General features: G+C 37.4%; 1 pseudogene across 1 annotated transcript; it reads right to left on the bottom strand.

The window, feature by feature from the left end:
• Window positions 1-200: 200 nt before the first annotated feature.
• On the bottom strand, window positions 201-687 carry LOC308342205 (ATP synthase subunit d, mitochondrial-like; annotated as a pseudogene). Its single transcript has one exon. The product of its transcript is annotated as an ATP synthase subunit d, mitochondrial-like (transcript).
• Between the last annotated feature and the right edge of the window lie 7374 nt (window positions 688-8061).

Here is an 8061-nt window from a genome sequence, read left to right as displayed (position 1 = left end):
TAAGATGAACTAAAAGAGACCGACACATTATAATCAAACTGTCAAAAGTCAAACACAAAGAAAGAATTCTTGAACTGGCAAGAAAGAAATGACTCTTCATATACAAGGGATTCTTTTTTAAAAAATTAACATATAATGCATTTTTTTTAAATATCCAGCGTTTATAATACGAGGGCCAGAGCTCTCTCCCCACCTCAAGTTTATAAGTTTTCAATTGGCTTGTGAGGCCAATAGGGATACTTCTTCTTGTCTAATTTGGTTTCTGGGAAGGCTTCATTCAGGTCCTCAGTGGTCATCTGATCAAAGGGAATTATGCTCCTTAGCTTCTCCAGCTGTTTTTTTGTGTTGCACAATCCTGGCCTTTGAGACAGACAAAAACTCAGCACAACTTTTCATATCTTTTTCTTCAGGGTCCACCTGAACAGTGTATTTATCCTCTGGCACAGGAATCTTCAGGGCATTTAACTTCTTCTCAAAGTCATCTACCAAGCCAGCCTTTGCCACATTGGCCTTGTAGTAAGCACAGTCGATAGCAGGGGGTTTCTCAGGGAGAGTAGCCAACTTGGAGGTAAGTGTCTCATTCCAAGATTTCAGGGAGTTAGCAATGGCCTTCTGGTTTCGGGGTATGATCTCCTCAAAAGCTACCCAGTCAATGGTTTTTAAAGCAAGTTTTCGCCCAGCCATCTTGAGATCCTTCACCAACCCCGGCTGCCCCATAATGCATTATTTGTTTCAGGGGTACAGGTCTGTGATTCATCAGTCTTACACAATTCACAGCACTCACCATAGCACACACTGTCCCCAATGTCCATCACCCAGCCACCCCATCCCTCTCACCCCCCTTAATCAGAGAGAGAGAGAGAGAGAGAGAGAGAGCGCACCAGCAGGGGGAGTGACAGGCAGAGGGAGAAGCAGGCTCTCCACTGAGCAAGGAGCCTGATATAGGACTCGATCTCAGGACCTTAGGACAATGATCCAAGCCAAAGGCAGTTGCTTAACTGGCCAAGCCACCCAGGTGTCCCACAGGGGACTCTTAAAAAGATAATCATCGCATTTCTCATCCTTTGGCAGCCAGAACGCAATGGGCTGATATATTTAAAAGTGCTAAAAGGTTAAAAAAATAGCAAAATAACTTTCCACCAAGAATCATATACCTATCAAAACTGTCCTTCAAGAGTGAAGGAGAAATTAAGACAGTCCCACTTAAACAAAAGCTGAGGAGGTTTGTTACCACTAGACCTGACCTAAAAAATCCTCAAGGGAGTCCTGCAGGGTGAAAAAAAAAAAAACAACAACAACAAACCACACAGCATGTTAGACTATAACTTGAAACTGCATGAAGAAATAAAGATTGCCATAAAAGTTAAAAATGGACAGTTATAAAAGCTAGCATTATTGTAACTTAGGTTTATAACTTTATATTTTGTTTTTTACATAATTTAAAAGATTAATACAGTAAAAAAATCGTTTTGTTTTTGGACACACAGTATATAAAGATGTAATTTTGTGATATCAACAACTGAAGGGTTGGGGACGGAGCTGTAAAGAAACAGAGTTCTGGGGCACCTGGGTGGGTCAGCAGGTTAAACGTCCAACTCTTGGTTGCAGCTCAGATCATGGTTTCAGGGTCATAAGATTGAGTCCTGCATCAGGCTCGATGTTCAGCAGGTAATCTGCCCGAGATTCTCTCTCTCTTTGTCTTCCCCTCTTCTGCTTATGCACACATGTACACTCTCTCACTCTAAAATAAATAAATCTCTTTAAAAAATGAAGCAGAGTTTTTGAATGTTACTGAACTTAAGCTAAGATAAATTCAGATTAGACTTATAACATTAGAATGTTAAATGTAATCCCCATGGCAACCACAAAGAAAATAGCTTTAAAATATACACAGAAGAAAATGAGAAGGAAATTAAAATTTTTCTCTATAAAGCAATCAACTAATCATAAAAGAAGATAGTGTTGCAGGAAATGTAGAGAAAATGCTATAAGGCATATAGAAAACAAATAGTAAAATGACAGAAATAAGTCTCTTCCTAGTAATTAGTTTAAATGTAAATGAATTAAACTCTTCAATTAAAAGAAATTTTCAGAATGGATTAAAATAAATAGCCAGGTTTCAATTATATGTTGTCTATGTGAAATTCACTTTAAAACCAAGGGAACAAATAGGTTAAAATTGGAATAATATGAAAAGATATTTTGCACAAATGATAATCGAAAGAAAGATACATGCAACAGAACATTTTTCAGCATAAAAAAGGAAGGAAATTCGGACATATGCTACAATGTGGATGAATCTTACGGACATTTTGCTAAATGAAATAAGCTAATCAGAGAAAGACAAATATTGTGTAAATCCACTTACAGGAGGTACTTCAAGGAGTCAAAATTAGAAACAGAAAGTAGAATTATGGAAGGAGGGAGGAATGGTGAGTTATTATTTAATGAGTATAGAGTTTCACTTCTGCAAGACTACAGGAGTTCCAGAGATGGATGGTAGTGATGTTGCACAACAATATGAATGTGGTTAATGCCACTAAATTGTCCATTTAAAAATGGTTAAGATGGGGGCTCTTGGGTGGCTCAGTCAGTTAAGCATCTGCCTTCAGCTCAGGTCATGATCCCAGGGTCCTGGGGTTGAGCTCCGCATCGGGCTCCCCGCTCAGCGGGAAGTTTGCTTTTCCCTCTGCCCCTCTCCCCTGCTCTGATCTCTCTCGCTTTCTCAAATAAGCAAATTTAATCTTTAAAAAAATGGTTAAGGCCCTATAGCTTAGGGGTTAGAGCACTGGTCTTATAAAAACAATGGTTAAGATGGTTAATATTATATGTATTTTACCACAATGAAAAAATGAAAATAAAAAGTTACTCTGATTTTTTTCTTAACTTTTAAGTAATGGATATAATTAGCCCTTTTGCAGATAACTTGTTGTCCTGGAGAGTTTAGTGGTAGATGTAGTAGCAGGCTGAACGGGTTGTGTACTGACCCCAACACGAATTTGTATAGAAGCTTTTTATGAATATATCTTGTCATCAGCTTTTTGAGTGAATATTTTGCTCTTTTCCATAAATTGTGAGGTCCCAAGGGGAAAATAGTTTATATTTCTGGTTAACTATAACTCTGGTTACGTGACATTTTCTTGCTTCTTGAAAAAAATTGCTGGAATTAATAGTTAAAATATGCTTTTAAAAACCAACCATGGAACTTTTGCTGTGTACTTTATATGTAAAGAATGGAATTAAGGAAATAACCAGAGACAGAATCTTTGACCTTGGGGGACTCATATTGAGCTGGTGCATGGTTTTAATCAGAGGTCTTCAGTTTCAGTGACAGAAACCCAATTCAAGCAGACTTAAGGAAAATAAGGAATTGATTGTTCAGCTCCCTATGGACATCCCCTCTGCTCTTAACCCTCCCATTCTCACTGGCTTGACTGCTGATTTCTACCACCTGTGACTCTGCCGGCAGGCTTTTTTGGCCTTTTATAGAATAGGCTAGAAGTGCCCTAGAATTAACAATTAGGAGCATTCATCAACCGGCCGGTGGAAGTTGGTGAATAAACACGCCAGCCCTGCTGCTTGTCAGGCAGTAAACGGAGGCATGTGTTCTCTCTCAGTCCCAGAGTGCTCCAATAGGATGAGTTCCAGCTGCCCAAAATGGAGGCTTGCTTGATAATACACACTTTATTGACTTTTTCTCTTCCCTACCTCACTTCCCTACTCCCCTTACTAGTATTTTCTGGGATCCATCTCTAAGTAAATCATTTACACTATAATCCCTACCTCAGAAGACTAGTTCTGGGTGAACTCACACTAAAATAATTGTCTTTTCTAAGTGAGAAGTCTAATTGTAAACTTCAGACAGTCCTGGATCCAGGGGTTTGAATGATGTCAGTGAGAGTTATTTCTCTCGTTTGGCTCGTAAGTCCTTTTTCTTCATTCTTACCCACCGCCTTCCATCAAGGGGACTGAATTGTTTCTGAAAGCCCAGATGTAGGCCATATTCTCTCAGACACACTAACCCCAGAAGAGGTGTTCTTCCTTTTTTCTGATGGACCTAAATTCATTGCCCTGAAATTAGTCCATACATAATCATAATTTAATCATAATGGGGAAAGGGATGAGATACACTGACTAGATTACACCCGGGCGAGTATCTACCTCTGGAGCTGGAATGGAGTCAGGGCAAGGTACATCATATTCCCTGCAAATGGAGAGATGGGTTTTCCAAGGGAAAACCAGGTCGTTGTTTACAGAAGAAGAAAAAAGATAATGGATGATAGAAAGATAAAAATTACAAAGAGGCAAGATATTTATATTTAATGATAAGGTACAAAGCAAATATGGACCTCAAATACGTGACCTTAACATGGAGGATTATTAGTCAGGGTTTGGGAATGTCACCGGGCAGGGGAAGGGAGCGAGTGCTAATGCTTCTCAACCAGTTGCTGTGGACTGCAGTGTATCCTGCTCCTCTGACTGCCAGTTCATATTTCGAAACCTATTCCCATTGTGATGATATTTGCAGATGGGGCGTTTGGGAGGTCATTAAGTTTAGATAAGTTCTAAAGGTTGAGGCCCTCATGATGTGATTGGTGCTTTATAAGAAAAGATATCAGAATCTTCTCTCACTCTTTCCCTCTCTCTCTCTCTCTCTCTCAATCTTGTTCCTGCTCTCTCTTTCTCAATGTTTAGAATACTTTTAAGGGTAGTACCCATGTGATGGAGATTGTGGAATCCACAAAATACTTTGATGTACTTCTTATCTCTCCCTGTCCTATGAATGGAATTGAAAAAACTGAAGGCTGTTTCCCCTAACAACCTGATGACCCCCTTTGGTGCCTGTCCCTCTTGATTGCACAGGGCAATATCTTTGCTGAAAGTGTTATGGTAGGAATGTTTGTGTAGCCCCAAAGTCCATATGCTAAAATCCTAACCCCCAAGGTGATGGTATTAAGAGATAAGGCCTTTGTGAGGTGAATAAGTTATGAGGGCAGAGATCCCATGGATGATGCTTGTGTCTTCATAAAAGAAGCTTGAGAAAGCCCCCAGACCCTTTTTGCCATGGAGGCCACAGTGAGAAGACATTGGTCCATGTGTAAGGGGGCGCTTCCCAGACCCTACATCTGCCTGTGCCATGATCTTGGACTTCCAGTCTCCAGAACTGTGAGAAATAAATGTTTCCTGTTTATAAGTTTTATAGTATTTTGTCATAGCAGCCTGAGCAAACTAAGACAGAAAGTATATCAAATTTCCTAGCATCAGAAACTGATCAATTGCTTATCTGTTAAATGGGGAAACTAATACCACCTGATAAATTTATTGTAATACATATTAAATTACCGTATATATTTGTAGCTCATTTTCATAGGAGAGTTGTCATGCCTTGTATCAAAAAACAAAAGTAGAAAATCTGTTTCAAGGCAAAAGTAGACATAAAACATGCTTACAACAAGAGTAAAATCAATTGCCATGATATGAATTTGCACTTGGCTTTGAACTTCTTGGTTGTCAGGGCAAATGGGGAAGTCAGTAGAGATTTAATATAGTATTTTTTATCAAGTGATCTTCAAGGGAGATTTTATGTCTGAGTGTTTGGTTTGTGCTTCTGTTTCCTAAGCCCTGAGTCTGTTTTGTGTGCTGAGTATTGTGCTGAGCAACTGGACGATGTTCTTATTGTTTTTCATCAGTTTTTACAAATTTGGTTTTATATATTTAAACTATCTTCCTGCATTATTTTTGAGCCATAGTCCCATTCTTTTACAGTCCATATGCATCCATATTAATGTGGTTGATTGCTTGGTGTCTTTCCACAAGTGCAGAAATATGTGTTATTTGGCTATTCTGTGTTAGTGGAAAAGGTAATTTGGACCAAGTATTAGAGATAGCCAATAGTCTATTTAGATCCAAAGAGACACATTAGGATAATCAGAAAAGTGGATATTCATGGTCTAAGTACCATTCAGTATAATTGTATTCATATAGACCTTTTTTGTTTTTAAGTATGGAATAGCTAAAATGCCGTAACAGAAGATTATAAAATCTCAAGTTATAGTCTGAAATACAGATCTTTTGTACCAGAATTTAGTTTGTTATCTTCAAAAATATTTTTAAGAAGAGACTACAAGAAGCCTAATTTAACTCAAAGTGCTTGGCATAGTCCCACTAGTCAAAATTAGTCTGACAATTCATTTGCTACTTTGCAACAATTAAAATGAATTAGAACGATTAATTTTGCTCAAAAAGCAATAAACACGCAATTATAAAGAAAGTTTCCTTTGTGGGAAAACAGCGTAACCTTTTGCTTCACTATCCCTCTTGGGTATAGAAAATATGTTTTTGGTGGCTCTGGGCCATTTTAGTTTATTCCTTACAGGGAAGAAATCCAAACTAGGAAATTTTTTTAAAAATTCTGGCCTTTCTTTTAGTAGCTAAAACACACTTGTGGTTTATTTCTTCTCAAATATCTGATATATATATTAGGCAAATCCACTGCTTTAAGAAGTAACAAAGTCATTCAGAAAAGTCTGATAGTAAAAGACTAAAGGCAACCCAAACAAATACAAAAGACAAAAACTAAAAAAGAAAGAAAGGATTGTCATATTTATAAGTCAAATGAATTAAATAAGGCAATGGAGGGAATTTTATAGTGATAAACATTATGATACACAATAAAGATTTGTATGCACCAATTAACATAGCATTGCACAAATCAGAAGTTTAATACTATCAAACTGCATAGAGAAATAGACGGAGACACAGTAGCAGTAGGCTCCTGTAGCACATGGCCAATCAACACCTCAAAAAACCCATAACAATATGAAAAACCTAAGTCCATGAAACAATAGCAAAAATTCACCATCAGTTTTACTACAAAGAAAATCAGGATAAATTCCCAAAGGTAGAAAGAGCACAGAGAACATTATTTGATCAGATTGTAATAAAACAAGAAATTAATCACAAAACAAAACAAAAATACTAATATAATAATCTGCATAGTCTGAAAATTAATATAAAATTCAGACAAGGGGCGCCTGGGTGGCTCAGTGGGTTAAAGCCTCTGCCTTCAGCTCAGGTCATGATCTCAGGGTCCTGGGATTGAGGCCCACAACAGGCTCTCTGCTCGGTGGGGAGCCTGATTCCTCCTCTCTCTCTCTGCCTGCCTCTCTGCCTACTTGTGATCTCTGTCTGTCAAATAAATAAATAAAATCCTAAAAAAAAAATTCAGGCAAAAGAAGAAATCAAACCCCACATTAAAGAATCTCTATAAAATATTGTTAATTAAACTATATGCACATGAAGCTGTAGGATAATTCTAAAGTGTTTAGGGAAAAATTGCCTTAAAAGTTATGTGGATAAGCAACAATAAGTTAAAATGAACAAATGAATCATATAGCCAATTCAAGAATTTTTAAAATAAAGGAAATTTGAAACAAGCAGGAAAAAAATTTAATAATAAATGAGAAATTTAAAAAATACTTGAAAATGGGAAAATTAACAAGTTAAAGCTCTGGTTATTTCCGAAAATAGGACAAACTAGTACTTAACATGTTCAATAATTAGATTAAAAATGCATAAGATAAGGAGTAAAAACGGCAATATAGGGGCACTTGGGTGGCTCGGTTGGTTGTGTTTAACTCTTGGTTTCAGCTGAGTCCTGATCTCAGGGTCATGAGACAGAGCCCAGCATCGAGATCTGCATCAGTCTCCACACTCAGTGTGGAGTCTGCTGAAGACTCTCTCTGCCCCCACCCCCGCTAAAATAAACAAACCTTAAAAAAAAAGAAGAGAGAGAGAATAAAACTACAAACACAAAAGAATAAATAATTTTATAAAAATACATTTTTAAAACTGAATTAAGTGGGTAAACAAGGAAAATAGGAACTATTAAAACCGGACCCCATCAAAAAAAGAATGTCTAAAAGACCAGTTATACAAAACAGAGAAAATTGTCAAAAAGTGATACCTTACCTCACACCCTTCTAATGTGCGAAATGTTATTAGGTCCAGACATTTAGGAAACAGATATCCCCAAAGACAGGAAAAGTGTTTTGGAACATG

The sequence above is a fragment of the Martes martes genome (genome assembly GCF_963455335.1).
Source record: "Martes martes genome assembly, chromosome: 4".
NCBI classification, from domain to species: domain Eukaryota; kingdom Metazoa; phylum Chordata; class Mammalia; order Carnivora; family Mustelidae; genus Martes; species Martes martes.
This window is presented reverse-complemented; position numbering and strand designations above follow the sequence as displayed.